The sequence below is a fragment of the Haematobia irritans genome, chromosome 2, assembly GCF_050003625.1.
Source record: "Haematobia irritans isolate KBUSLIRL chromosome 2, ASM5000362v1, whole genome shotgun sequence".
NCBI classification, from domain to species: domain Eukaryota; kingdom Metazoa; phylum Arthropoda; class Insecta; order Diptera; family Muscidae; genus Haematobia; species Haematobia irritans.
Genome location: NC_134398.1, coordinates 208618893 through 208634636, shown reverse-complemented (window position 1 = coordinate 208634636; position 15744 = coordinate 208618893). Strand labels below are relative to the sequence as shown.

Here is a 15744-nt window from a genome sequence, read left to right as displayed (position 1 = left end):
TGACAACATTTTCTATATAAATAAACTTTTGACAAACTTTTCTATAGAAATAAAATTTTGACAGAATTTTCTAGAGAAATAAAATTTTAATAAAATTCTGTATAGAAATAAAATTTTCCATAGAAATACAATTTTAATAAAATATTCTATAGAAATAAAAATTTTCTAGGAATAAAATATTGACAAAATTTTCTGTAGAAATAAAATTGTGATAAAATAAAATAAAATTTTGACAAAATATTCTATAGAAATAAAATTTTGACTAACTTTTCTATAGAAATATATTTTTGACAAATTTTTCTATAGAAATACAATTTTGACAAAATTTTCTATAGAAATAAAATGTTTCTAGTAATAAAATATTAACAAAATTTTCTGTAGAAATAAAATTTTGACAAAACTTTCCATAGAAATAAAATTTTGTATAGAAATAAAATTTTCCATAGAAATACAATTTTAATAAAATTTTCTATAGAAATAAAATTTTTCTAGGAATAATATATTGACAAAATTTTCTGTAGAAATAAAATTTTGACAAAATAAAATAAAATTTTGACAACATTTTCTATAGAAATAAAATTTTGACAAACTTTTCTACAGAAATAAAATGTTACAAAATGTTCTATAGACGTAAAAATTTAAAAAAAAGTCTATAGATATAAAATTTAAAAAAAATCTATAGAAATAAAATTTTGACAAAATTTTCAATAGAAATAAAATTTTGAGAAAATTTTTTATAGAAATAAAATTTTGACAAAATTTTCTATAGAAATAAAATTTTGACAAAATTTTCTATAGAAATAAAATTTTGAAAAAAATTTCTATAGAAATAAAATTTTGAAAAAAATGTCTATAGAAATAAAATTTTGACAAAATTTTCTATAGAAATAAAATTTTGACAAAATTTTCTATAGAAATAAAATTTTGACAAAATTTTCTATAGAAATAAAATTTTGACAAAATTTTCTATAGAAATAAAATTTTGACAAAATTTTCTATAGAAATAAAATTTTGACAAAATTTTCTATAGAAATAAAATTTTGACAATATTTTCTATAGAAATAAAATTTTGACAAAATTTTCTATAGAAATAAAATTTTGACAATATTTTCTATAGAAATACAATTTTGACAAAACTTTCTATAGATATCAAATTTTGACAAAATTTTCTACAGAAATAAAATTTTGACAAAACTTTCTATAGATATCAAATTTTGACAAAATTTTCTATAGATATCAAATTTTGACAAAATTTTCTATAAAATAAAATTTTGACAAAATTTTCTATAGATATAGAATGTTACAAAATTTTCTATAAGAATAAGATTTTGACAAAAAATTCTGTAGAAATAAAATTTTGACAAAATTTATCATAGAAATAAAATTTTAATAATTTGTATAGAAATAAAATTTTATATAGAAAAAAAAATTTAAAAATTTTTGTAGGAATAAACTTTTGACAGAATTTTCTGTAGAAATAAAATTTTGACAAATTTTTCTATAGAAATAAAATTTTGAAAAAAAATTTATAGAAATAAAATTTTGACAAAATTTTCTATAGAAATAAAATTTTGACAAAATTTTCTAAAGAAATAAAATTTTGACAAAATTTTCTATAAAATAAAATTTCTACAAAATTGTCCATAGAAATAAAATTTTGACAAAAACTTTCTAGAGAAATAAAATTTTGACAAAATTTCTATAACAAAAAATTTTAAAAATGTTTCAACAAAAATTAAATTTTGACAAAATTTCGTTCCAAGTAAAATTTTCTATAGAAATCAAAAACTGAAAAATTAGATTTTTTTTATTTGGTAGTTTTTGGTAAAAATTTCTTAAAATTTTAGTAGATTATTTTTAGATCGAGTGGCAGCCATGCTTAGGTTTCTGAGTCCAAAGTGGGCTATCGCCATTCCCAAGAGATTCATTTTCACTGAGCATTAATTTTATTTGGATTTCGATTTTCAGTTGCAGTTACATTTTGTTGGGGTTGATTTTCATGGGAAACATATTCATTATGAATCATCGCCCTATATTTGTAACCGTGTTTCATTTAGGTTTTGGGACTCATTTCCTTGGGGCCCATTTTCATACCGCCACTAATGAACTGACTTATGTGGTTGCCCCTTAATTATGTTGAACCTTAATTTTGCTTTAGAGTCGATTTCCATGCTTCTGTTATAATTCATTGGGGTTCATATCAATTATAAATCGTTGTCCCACTTTTGGGGTCCTGTTTCATATGGGGTTTTGGCGCTCATTTTTCTGGGGTCCATTTTCATACCGATAGAGCCGTGGGTAGAATGACCAGACACATAAATTTAGGAGCACATTCTAAGGACGGATTTTCCCGACCTTGGTTGGGGTAAGACTCTCGGAGGGAAGGGTACGTCACAGAAATTTATTCTTCAGACTGAGATAAGGAGAAGGAATGGTTATGGCGTTATTTAAACTTTATTGTCGTGAAAATGTTTGTGTTACAGAGTTAAGAATTTAGTATGACAGTATGTTTGTGTCTGATCTTATGGAGCCCTCTTGGCTGTAGTTATGACGGATTGTGGATATCTGGATACGGTGAGGCGAGACCTTATGGTCCTCAACGCGCTCGAATCTTGCCAGGCAATCAACGGTTCTTCACAGCGTTGGTTGCTATGTCGTGGGCGAGTGGAGAGGTGAACACTTCTACCGTGGTTTTTGGCGGTGTGAGACGGAAGGTATGGGAGAATTGGTCGACGTTTGGGTCGTTGGGCGTTGTTATTGTGGTCGCACACTCCTAGCTGAGGAATAGGAAAACAACGGGGAGTTTGGGGAAAATGTGGCTAGAGTGATCCAGACAAGAAACAGACTGGAGAACTTTCAAGGGGAACAGGACGATAGTGACCGGGCACTTAGAATTGAGAGCAGCAGTGGGGCATGTTTTTGAGGATAATGCGACCTTGGGAAACTAACATTGTCACTGTCCTGCACAAAGAGTTAACCAATTCGGTCCAGAGGTGATTCGGGCCCTGACCCAGATTGGTAACAGGGAAACAATTACGGAATTCCTTCATCCACATGCTTGAGGAATCCGTACAGTTTTCCACGTTTTCAATTTTAGAGCCAGTCATTGAAATTTCAAGCTTTTGAGCTATTGCTTAAGAGCCTTTATCATTTTAAAGTTTTTGCTTTAATACTTTCAATTTAATTTTAATTCCAAACACCACTCCATTTTACTTTCAGGCTAATTTCATATGACCATAATCTCACTTGAAAGTGAAAATAGGCCAAGCACACACAGCTCAGCAAGGCAGTCAACATAAAAACGAGAAACAAATTTTCTTTTATAATAAACAATCATAAAAAAGTGGCATAATTTCAATGATATTTTTAACAACTGAGTTTATGGTGTTAGTGTATGAGATTATGTTGAATTAAGTTTGGTTGGTTATTTCATCATAATAAATCTCTTATTAGTGTTTCGTTTTTATGTGGCATGGTTAGTTTGGTGGTTTCTTTATCACAATACAGGATAATTCATCATGGCTCTGTTTTCAGTTTTTTTATTATTTTAAGGACTCTTGCAAACGGACAGACACAATACAAATGTAAGTGAAAACCCATCTCTTGAGGGCCTGATGGACTGAGTGTGATCCATTCCTTCCAAAACCAAGCAAAAGAAATGAAATGAAGGTAAATATGATGAGAACTAACAGGAAAAAGAATCATTTTACGATTTTTAAATGTATGCCGCACAAATTCATGGAATTTTGTATTTGATAACACCCAAAAGTATGCTATGGCCGCTAAAAATATTTCAGTTATCTTCGCATAGCTTGGGTATATGGTCTTGGTCTTTACATCAAGTAAAATATTTAGTGGCATAGCCATAAAAGAAAATAACAACCAGAGAGAAAATAGTGTTAGGAGGAGCGAGATGGGAAAAGAGTAAAGATGGAGAATGGGCATAAAATTATGGAGTTGCCAACATTAGTTTATTTTTGAGAATTTTAAGAAACCCGTTCGGCCAAGAGGGCTTTCTTTAACATATTTGCAGGAATTTCAGTGGGAGATTATCCTCATATTGGTTAGGTTAGGTTATGTGGCAGCCCGATGTATCAGGCTTACTTAGACTCCATTCTATTGTGATACCACAGTGGTGATCTTCTCTCTTATCACTGAGTGCTGCCCGATTCCATGTTAAGCTCAATGACAAGGGACCTCCTTTTTATAGCCGAGTCTGAACGGCATTCCACATTCCAGTGAAACAACTTAGAGAAGCTTTGAAACCCTCAGAAATGTCACCAGCATTACTGAGGTGGGATAATCCACCGCTGAAAAGCTTTTTGGTGTTCGCTCGAAGCAGGAGTCGAACCCACGACCTTGTGTATGCAAGGCGGGCATGCTAACCATTGCACCACGGTGGCTCCCTCATATAATCTCTCGTAACATTTACAGTGTGGCTGATGTATATTGCTACCAACTTCAGTCTGCTAGTATTACAAAATTGCCCGTCTGACAGCTGACAAATTTATTCCTGGTGGTCCACTGTGATCCAATGGATAGCATGCCCGCCTTGCATACATAAGGTATTGGTTTCAATCCCAGTTACGAACGATCACCAAACAATATTTCAACGGTGGATTATCTCCTCTCAATTTCTGACATATGTGTGTCAATGCTTCTTTAAGTGGTTTCACTGTAGTGTGAAACGTCGTTCGGACTCGGTTATAAGAAGGAGGTCCTTTGTCATTGAGCTGAACATAGAATGGGGCAGCACTCATAGTTAAGACTGAAGTTCCTCACCTGTGGTATCACAATACAAGAGAGCGGATACAATACTACAGACTGGAAAGAGTCAAGGAATTCCTTCGCCCACAGAAAAGTGGTCAGTTACCCAATTTTTCTGCGACAAGAAGCCATTCCAAAAGCACAACATTATAAGTCTTATTTGCCAAAGAGATCAGCTGAAAAAGAATACCTTCGGTTGACCACCACACTCAATCACCGCCGATAGTTGTTATTCGAACAGTATGTTGCGTTATTGTGCATTTTTGATTTGCTTAGTGTCAAAGCCTGCGACTAACCTGGGATGCGTTCGTAGTGATTTGATAGTGAGTCGGGTAGGGTTGGCTTTGCAAGCGAAAAGATGACTCGTGTCATGTGACCCTTAGTTGTAGATGGGATACACGTAAGTTACGCTACTATCAACCACTGATAGGTAGAAATTTAGGCAACATCACTTGCCTGATCTTAGGTTAGGTTATGTGGCAGCCCGATGTATCAGGCTTACTTAGACTCCATTCTATTGTGATACCACAGTGGTGATCTTCTCTCTTATCACTGAGTGCTGCCCGATTCCATGTTAAGCTCAATGACAAGGGACCTCCTTTTTATAGCCGAGTCCGAACGGCGTTCCACATTCCAGTGAAACCACTTAGAGAAGCTTTGAAACCATCAGAAATGTCACCAGCATTACTGAGGTGGGATAATCCACCGCTGAAAAACTTTTTGGTGTTCGGTCGAAGCAGGAATCGAACCCACCACCTTGTGTATGCAAGGCGGGCATGCTAACCATTGCACCACGGTGGCTCCCCTGATCCTAGTTGGACCAAAACCATCCCGGTCTGTCCTAGCAGGTCTCCTTTCTCCGGTGCTACGGTGCCTTGTAGCTTCTCTGCAATATAGGCTCACATTTGTAACGCTGGATATGGAGATACTACATTGTGTCTACGCGCAGGGATGATCTTGGTCACAATATAAAGATAATCCATGGGAGAAATTCGGAGACATTATGTTGCAATTCTAAGGGCAGCGTTCTGATAGGTTTATATGTTATTCCACTGCTTGTCTGAGGGGTCTTTGAATAGTCAAACAGATTTCTTTGTCAGCAACCCAAGTGCTACCGGACACCGACTTGAAGACTTTCTCTGTACCGCGGAGCTTCTCACAAACTGCAATGGATTGGGTAAAAGACTTGAAAAGACTGGCGAATGTAACCTTGAGAATCGTGGGTTAATTTATAGACGGAGTTGATTCGGCAACGTCTTTTATATTCAATTACCTGCGTACCTCTGCCGATCGTTTAGTGCATAGAGTATATGAGCAGGCGGATGATCTCTAATTTCGATCCGCAAAATCCTGTAAGATCGGCAAGGTAGATGTTTAAACGATGCCAGATGTAATCAACCATTGGCTTGGATGCCATAATTGTATAGTTGTCCGCATATGATACAATCTCAAGGCCGTCAGTTGGTGGTGGAGGTTAGTAGAGATTGAACATCCTACTTTGAGGCACTCCCTGTTTCAGTCCACGACGTTTTGAGTTTCCACTGCTAAATGCCACTTTCGACTGATGCCCACACAAAGAATTAAGAACCAAACATTTGGTTCCTGCCGATATTGAAGCATTTGCGATGTACTCGAGACGGCTTGGGCTGGTTGAGTCCTCTATTTATGTATGCTTAAATGACATGCAAAACGGTTGTCGTGCTATGTATTTAACAAAATCCATGTTTATGGATAGCTGTTGGAAAATTCTCCACAAGGTTGGGGAGGATTAGTGCCTCAACTGTCTTGGCTACCGGTGAGAGAAGTGTGATTGGTCTGTGCAAATCTCCTTTGCTTGAGTCCTTAACTGGCTTCAGTAGTGCATTCATAATATGTGAGTCAAAGGAGGAGAAGTCTGGTCAATTACTCAACTCCCAGTATTCACAGGTGTTTCAGCAGTAGCATAGAAATTCCGTTGGGCCCCTGCGGCTTGGATGGTTTTGTGCTGTTGATGACATTTGGAAACTTCGGCTGGGATAAATTGTGGTGGGTCCTTGGCTCGGCGCTCATCATGATCGATTGCGAGTCCCGCCGCTTCTGCTGGGAAGTTGGGCCTCAACTCGGCAATTCAACCAGCGCGTAGGAAGTGAGCGTTGCCTCTCGACAACCTGAACATGGGAGGGGAATCGTTACATTGCTTCAGATGCCCTTATCATGTGTTCCGCTTGTGTTTATCGACCATCTTACTACTGTCTAGATTCAGTTTCTTCTATAGGGTTAACATGGCGGCGCTCATCACGCTCTTCAGTGAGTGCCACCTCTTCTGCTGGGAAGTTGGGTATCACCTGGGCAATTTGACCAGCGAGTATGAAGTGACTAGCTCACAAAGCTTCAAGTACTCTAACCATGTGTTCCGTTTGTGTTTGTCGAAGATAGTCGACGAACAGAATCTCTAGATTCAATTCCCTGATTCTAGGGGCGGCAGGGTTAACACGACGGCGCTCATCACGGGCGTCTGTGATTGCCACCACTTCTGCTGGGAAGTTGAGTCTCACAAGGCCAATTCGATAGCGGGCTTAGGTTATATTGCTTCAAGTGCTCTAACCAAATGCTCCACTTGTGCTCGTCGACTATCATACTAATCTCTACAATCTGCACCTTCTACATATGATACAATCTCAAGGCCGTCAGTTGGTGGTGGAGGCAAGTAGAGATTGAACATACTACTTTGGGGAACTCCCTGTTTCAGTCCACGAGGCTTTGAGTTTCCACTGCTAAATGCCACTTTCGACTGATGCCCACACGAAGAATTAAGAACCAAACGTTTGGTTTCTGCTGATATTGAAGTATTTGCGATGTACTCGAGCTGTCTGACGAATGGCTCTACGTACCGAATGTCTTCGATAGGTCAAGTGAAACGAGGACCGTCCTGTGATACGGCTTGGGCTGGTTGAGTCCTCTATTTATGTATGCTTAAATGACATGCAAAACGGTCGGTTGTCGTACTATGTATTTTACAAAATCCCTGTTTATGGATAGCAGTTGGAAAATTCTCCACAAGGTTGGGGAGGATTAGTGCCTCAACTGTCTTGGCTACCGGTGAGAGAAGTGTGATCGGTCTGTGCAAATCTCCTTTGCTCGAGTCCTTGTCTGGCTTCAGTAGTGCATTCATCCTTTCCATGCTCAGACATAGAATATAATATGTGAGTCAAAGGAGGGGGAATCTGGGCAAGTACTCAACTCCCAGTTGGGCCCCTGCGCTTTGGATGGTTTTGTGCTGTTGATGATATTTGGAAACTTCGGCTGGGGTAAATTGTGGTGGGTCCTTGGCTTGGCGCTCATCATGCTCGATTGCGAGTCCCGCCGCTTCTGCTGGGAAGTTGGGCCTCAACTCGGCAATTCGACCAGCGGCTAGGAAGTGAGCGTCTGCTGCGTTGATGATGTCCCGTAAAACCCTCTGGGCAACCTGAACATGGGAGGGGAATCGCGGCGTGTCGCTGACGAATGGCTCTCTTTCGTTCTATAACCCTCGGAATACTCTACAAACTGTCTGTTGAAAACCATCAGACACCTTTTCGGATCTGTTATTGTCACGTCACCAAGGGTGTTTGGGAATCCTACATCGCCTGGTAGCGTAGTTCGGAAGGACTTTTACTGCTGACCACAACATACCTGTGGCAGTGCATATGTTACATTGCTTCTGGTGCTCTAACCAAGTATTCCGCTTATGTTCATAAACTATCTTACTAATGTCCAGATTCAGTTTCTTCTACACGCTCACAAAAAATCGCTTCTGTAACATATACTCCCAAACATATTTTGCTTCAAGCATATACATTTTTGGGTATTGCCCAAACATTTATATGTTTGATCTCTTCCAATATATAATATGTTTGAAAGCATATTGGTCTGAACAATATATGTTTGGGTAGTCTAAGTTCCAAACATTTTGTATTTTTGCATCCAAATTCAATAATGTTGTCTTCCAAAAAACAATATGTTATTATGTGAACATATAATATGTTTGGAAGCATTTTGCACCCAAAAATATTAAATGTTTAAAAAAAAATCTCCCAAACAATATTGTGCTCAAAATTTTATTTATTTATTTATTTATATCAATCATAATGAATTATGAAAATAAACAGGTAATATAGGTGCTAACAACATAGGTTTTCGACCTGAATGCTCAAAATTTTGTTTCTGTATTGTATATTCCCCCACATCTTTCTCACTTCCACGAGATTTTTTAGTTCTTAGCACCTTTTTCTGCAATACAAACATTGTAGAAGAAATTATTCAGTTGTATGATTTTTTTTATTTTAATTTTACCTTTTGCCGGACGGGGTTTCGAACAGCGGACCACACAGTTTGTAAGGATCAAAGAAGTAGCTGATCAATTGCCCAAGGAAAAATAAAATTTTAATTTTGTAATAACAAGCAACAACCACCAACTTAATTCAATATCGCTCCCTGTTAAATAGCGCTCCAAGCTACTAAACACATATATGTTTATAGGCTATTTCTAAATTAATATATATTTGCATCCAAGCATATTATATTTACAAACATTTTATGTCCCAAACATAATATGTTCTAACGTTATTAACATATATGTCCCAAACATGTTATGCTAGTTTATGAATATTATATGCTTGCACTCAAAAATATTGTGTTTAAAAATTTGTGTTCCAAACATATAATGTTTATAGCCAAACATATGAAAAACAGTCTTTTTCATCCGTATATAGGGTTAACATGACGGCGTTCATCACGCTCGTTTGTGAGTGCCGCCTCTTCTGCTGGGAAGTTGGGTATCACCTGGGCATTTTGACCAGCGGGTATGAAGTGCCTAGGTCACATAGCTTCAAGTACTCTCACTACATGTTCCGTTTGTGTTCGTCGAAGATAGTCGACGAACACAATCTCTAGATTCAGTTCCCTGATTCTAGGGACGGCAGGGTTAACAGGACTGAGCTCACCACAGGCGTTTGTGATTGCCACCACTTCTGCTGGGAACTTGAGTGTCACAAGGCAAATTCGACAGGGGGCTTAGGTTATATTGCTTCAAGTGCCCTAACCAAATGCTCCACTTGTGCTCGTCGACTACCATACTAATCTCTACACTCTACACCTTCTGGGCCACATAATTATGGGATGGGAACTGGTCCAGTTGTGTTTCTTTTAGTTGATGAACATCCCAGGGAGCCACCGTGGTGCAATGGTTAGCATGCCCGCCTTGCATACACAAGGTCGTGGGTTCGATTACTGCTACGACCGAACACCAAAAAGTTTGTCAGCGGTAGATTATCCCACCTCAGTAATACTGGTGACATTTCTGAGGGTTGGAATGTGGAATGACGTTCGGACTCGGCTATAAAGAGGAGGCCCCTTGTCATTGAGCTTAACATGGAATTGGGCAGCACTCAGTGATAAGAGAGAAGTTCACCACTGTGGTATCACAATGGACTGAATAGTCTAAGTGAGCCTGATACATCGGGCTGCCACATAACCTAGCCTAACCTTGATGAACATCCCACGTTCAGATGTTATGAAATTGGAGGGTCTCTACACCCTCTGGGCCACATACTCATAGGATGGGAACTGGCCCAGTTGTGTTTCATTTGGTTGGTGAACATCCCACGTTCAGATGTTTTGAAATCGGAGGGTCTCTCAATTGTGAGAATTATGGGGATGTTGTCTGATCCCGGTGGCATGATGTGTTTTCAGGATACTCATTTATCCGACCAGGCGATAATTATATACTCTGAATACGACCCATTTTGCTTACTTTTGGTTTGATGAACTTCCGGTGTTCAGAGGTTACGACATAGGGAATTGGTCGGTCAGTGGTGAGAATTATGGGAAGGTTGTCTAATCCCAGCGAAATCAAGTCATTTATCAGACGCTTGTGATATATCTGGCAAAATTGCTGCAATTCCTGAGTTACCCATGGGGACCTCTTCACTTATTGTGCAAAATGCGGAGCCATATATCTGCTCTGCCAAAGTTCTGCCTCTCTGGCCATTACTAAGGAGGTTCTTCGCTCCGCACAATGACCATCAAAAATCTCCGGATCTCAATCCTTTGGACTTTGCACCTAGGAAGCCACCGTGGTGCAATGGTTAGCATGCCTGCCTTGCATACACGAGGTCGTGGGTTCAATTCCTGCTTCGACCTAACACCAAAAAGTCTTTCAGCGGTGGATTATCCCACCTCTGTAATGCTGGTGACATTTCTGAGGGTTTCAAAGCTTCTCTAAGTGGTTTCACTGCAATGTGGAACGCCGTTCGGATTCGGCTATAAAAAGGTGGTCCCTTGTCATTGAGCTTAACATGGAATCGGGCAGCACTCGGTGATAAGAGAGAAGTTCACCAATGTGGTATCACAATGGACTGATTGTCTAAGTGAGCCTGATACATCGGGCTGCCACCTAACCTAACCTAGGGCATTTTGGAAAGTAAAGTTGGCACTAAAAAATCACAAATAGTCTATCATCTCAAGGCGGAGCTTCGCTAGGAACGGGTCAAAATATCGCGGAAATATTTTCGTGTAGCGTGTTAAGACTTTAACGTTCGTTTGAATGCCATAATTCATGTCAAAGGCATTTGTCTGACTGTAGAAGTGGAATCACTCTACCAATTTCTGGGACATCGCACGCAAAAAAATAATTCTTTCCTCCCAAACGAAATTTTAGACAAACAATGTTCGTTTCTCATTTGCTTTTCGTTGAAAGGAAGTGTATTTGGAAGAAAAGTATATACTTTTTATGATAAACGTTTATTCTTTTCCAGGATGTAAAAACAATTTCATAAAGACTAACTAAAAAAGTTTTTTTTTCTGGCTAATTGCATTTTCCCTCACATCTTTCTCACTTCCACGAAGTTTTTTAGTTCTTAGCACCTTTTCTGTAATTCAAACAATGTAGAAGAAATTATACGATTTTATAAATTTTTAAAATTTTTTTTACCTTTCGCCTGGACGGAGAATCGAACCGCGGACCATGCAATTTGTAAGCCAACACACTATCCACTGAGCTATGTAGCCGTTATTGTCATCAATAGACAATTACCTATATAAGTTATATTTATATAGCATAGCTTGCGGCGCTCACGAGCCGATTAAACAAAGTTTATTTCACAGAAAAATACATTTAGTTGGGCACCATGGAGCAGTGGTTGCTACGTCTGACTTGCATGCCAAGGGTCGTGGGTTCGATCCCTGCTTCGACCAAAGTTTTTTTGTTTTTTTTTTTACATATATTCCAGATATGTTAGGAAGATTCCGAAAAAATGTTCAACATTACATTGTAGTATATTAAATTTTGAACTGTAAAATGTGTCTTATTAAAACCCTAAAGTAAGAAGAGAACAGTGTTTGATATAAACGAAATGGACTGTGTTGTTGGTTCAAAAATAACTTTTTTTATTAAAAAAAATTAACACTTTGTAACAAACGAATTTTTTTGATGATAAAATTGTATACTTTTCGAAGCAATTCAAAAAACTCTAACAAAAGAAAAACGTTTTCGGTACACGTTTTCCAAACGTTTTTTTTTCTTTGTGTGCGGGCGTTATGAGAGATTCTAAAGATAAATTGAGGTGTCAAGTACTCAATTCCCAGTATTCCCAGATGCTTTAGTATGGATACTCCATCGGCAACCATCGCTTTGAATGCCATTGAATCTGTTCCTGTTTGCTTTCTTTTGGTTGATGAACATCCGGCGTTCAAAGGTTATGAAATTGGAGAGTCGCTCAATTTTAAGAATTATGGGGAGGTGGTCTGATCCCAGTGAAATAACGAGAGTTTAGGATACGTCATTTATCAGACCAGGTGACGCTAATAATATGTCTGTCGGATGCTAATGATATGTCTGACGAATTTTCGTGGCGCTTCTTCGTGCAAAATGCGGCCACTTATCTACTTTTCCAAAGCTATGCCTCTCTGGTCATTATCAATGAGATTCCCCGATTCACTTCTACCGCATAATGAGCACCAAAAACTTCCGGATCTCAATCCTTTGGACTTTTGAACCCAAGAGATTTTTAGGAGAGTACGATTGTCATTAGAAAATTGCCAATATGCTGATCATCTCAAGGCGACGGGATGATACGAGCTATTTTCGTGCAGCGTGTGATGTCTTTGTCGGCCGTTTGAAGGCCCTAATTCGTGTCAATCCCTTGGACTTTTGCGATGAGGAATTTTGGGGAGTAAGGTAAGCCTAACAAAATCCAAAGTGTCATCTCAAGTCAGTGCTTCGCTGGGAATGGGCGAAAATACAACAGATTCCAAGGTAACAAATTTGGACATATACTTGCATAACATATCAGGCACGCATATTTCGTGAACTGCTTAGTTTGGCAACCTTGTTATTTAGCCTGTCGTTTTAAGCCATATTCTTCCCCGTAAATTATAAATGGTATACTTTTGTGTGTCTTTAGTTAGGTAGCAACATTTTTAAACTTAATTAAAATTTGGCATTTCATGTCAAGTTTTGTTTTTATCTTCCCCCCGCCCCCTCCCAAAAAAAAATGTATATTGTCGTTTATATAATATTGCTATATGTCAATCCAGAAATGAGCAGTATAATGCAAAAATACGACCATATACTCAGGACATGTGCTATGAAAAAACCACGCAATTGTTGGGTAGTTATTTAAATACTTTCTCTTTCATTTTGTTATAAACATAAAAATACACCGAAGTGCGGTATCATCGTAAACTAGTGCAACTACAAAAAAAAAAATATGTGAATTAACAAGGTAGCAAATTAAATTTCAACATTAAAATTCTTTTTGCCAAGCAAACTGCCATGTCAGAGCAATATGGCCTCTTGGATGCTGCCTTTAATATTTGGTGACACACTTTGTTTTTCTGTGAAGAGGCCGACTGAGAGAGAGCGAGTAAGAGAATTTCTCTTAATTTTTTTGGCCTGGATTGGCTGTATAATTCATTATAGCACCTGGCATAAATTTACTTTAAATTGTATTTTATGCACATGGCATACGTTTGGGCGTTTTCTATGGTATGGTGTTGTTTTATTTTGAACATAAACAATTTGTGTGTGTGTATTTTTTTGTAGCCAGAAAGTATGCTATATAGTTTGCAATATTTCGGTTATTTCGTTTTTTTTTTCACATTGCAGTTGGTACAAAGCAAAGCATATATACCTGTATATGCTTATTTTGTAATTAAAATTATTTAAATGTGTGGTGGTGATATGGTGGCGGTGGTGTTTGTGTTGGCGAGGTTTCTTCTACAGCTAGTGGCGAGTTGATGGTGAGAGAGGATTTAATGGGGGTTTTTATGACCGTTTGTGTTGTGTTTTTTTTTCTCTCGCATTTCCTGCGAGAACATAAAAACTTGTTACCATTTAAGCATATGAGTCGAACAAATTTCTTTCCACCTCCTAATTGTATGCTTTAACTTTTTCATTTGCTATATAAAATGAACAAAATTTATGGCATACTTCACAGGCTACCATTTCCGCATTTGAAGGTTTGCTTGTACCTATGCTCCTTTCTAAACGAATGAGTATTTGTTAAATATTTGAAAAATAAATCTTTATTTAAATGTTTAGCAGAATTAATTATTAATTTAAAAAAGCGACAAAATTTCAAATTGCTGCGTAGACGATATATTTTTATATGTGATTACCTGACATTTTACGATTACCTTTGTACTGGTTGTAAAAAATTAAATTTGTTGTTAAGAGCTTTTTAATGTTGGATCATACTCAGAAATATATCGTAAAATTGTTCAATTACATATGCAGAAAAAGAGATAAATATTGGGATCGCAAATTAGTAATGACAGGATTGGCAACAGATGGCGTATTTCGGGATATACACATCAGGCAATAGTGAAACCCCAAAACATGTAAAAGCCTCATTACATAAATTTAATTTTCAGATTGTGTTATATTCCAGGAGTGTAAATAACATAGTTTTTTTTCGGCTATCAATATGCCAAGTTTCGTGCCCACAAACCAGCATTTGCGGAAGTTTTGAATATTTTATTTCTATAGAAATTTTGTGACAAAATTTTATTTCCATAGAAATTTTGTGACAAAATTTTATTTCTATAGAAAATTTTTGTCACCATTTTATTTCTATAGGAAATTTTTGTCACCATTTTATTTCTATAGAAAATTTTGCCCAAATTGTATTTCTATAAAAAATTTTAATTTTATAGAAAATTTTGTCAAAATTTAAATTTTATAGAAAATTTTAATTTTATAGAAAATTTTGTCAACATTTTATTTCTATGAAAATTTTCTTCAAAATTGCAATTGCATGGACCTTTTTTCAAAATTTCAATGTTATTGAAAATTTTGTTAAAATTTTATTTATATAGAAAATTTTTTCAAAATTGTATTCTATAGAAAATTTTGTCAAAATTGTATTTCCATAGAAAATTTTGTAAAAAATTTATTTCTACAACAAATTTTGTCAAATATTGTATTTCTATAGGAAATTTTTCCACAATTTTACTTCTATAGAAAATTTTGTCAAAATTGTATTTCTATTTAAAATTTTTTTAAAAATTTTGTCAAAATTTTATTTCTCAAAAAATTTGGCCAACATTTTATTTCTCTAAAAATTTTTGTCAACATTTTATTTCTATAGAAAATTTTCTCAAAATTTTATTACTAAAGAAACTTTTGTGGAAATTTTATTTCTACAGAAAATTTTGTCAAAATTTTAATTTTATAGAAAATTTTGCCAGAATTTTAATTTTATAGAAAATTTTGTCAAAATTTTAATTTTATAGAAAATTTTGTCAAATTTTTAATTTTAAAGAAAATTTTGTCAAAATTTTAATTTTATAGAAAATGTCAAAATTTTATTTTTATAGAAAATTTTGTCAAAATTTTAATTTTATAGAAAATTTTGTCAAAATTTTAATTTTATAGAAAATTTTGTCAACATTTAATTTCCATAGGAATTTTTTCAAAATTTAAATTGCATGGAAAATTTTTTTCAAAATTTCAATTTT

The 15744-nt window shown here is 36.0% G+C and overlaps 1 protein-coding gene across 1 annotated transcript in view; it reads left to right on the top strand.

Annotated features, from left to right (window-relative positions):
- The window catches only part of rdo (leucine-rich repeat domain-containing protein reduced ocelli), a 400748-nt gene that overhangs the window by 135852 nt on the left and 249152 nt on the right, over positions 1 to 15744 (top strand). The window lies entirely within an intron of this gene.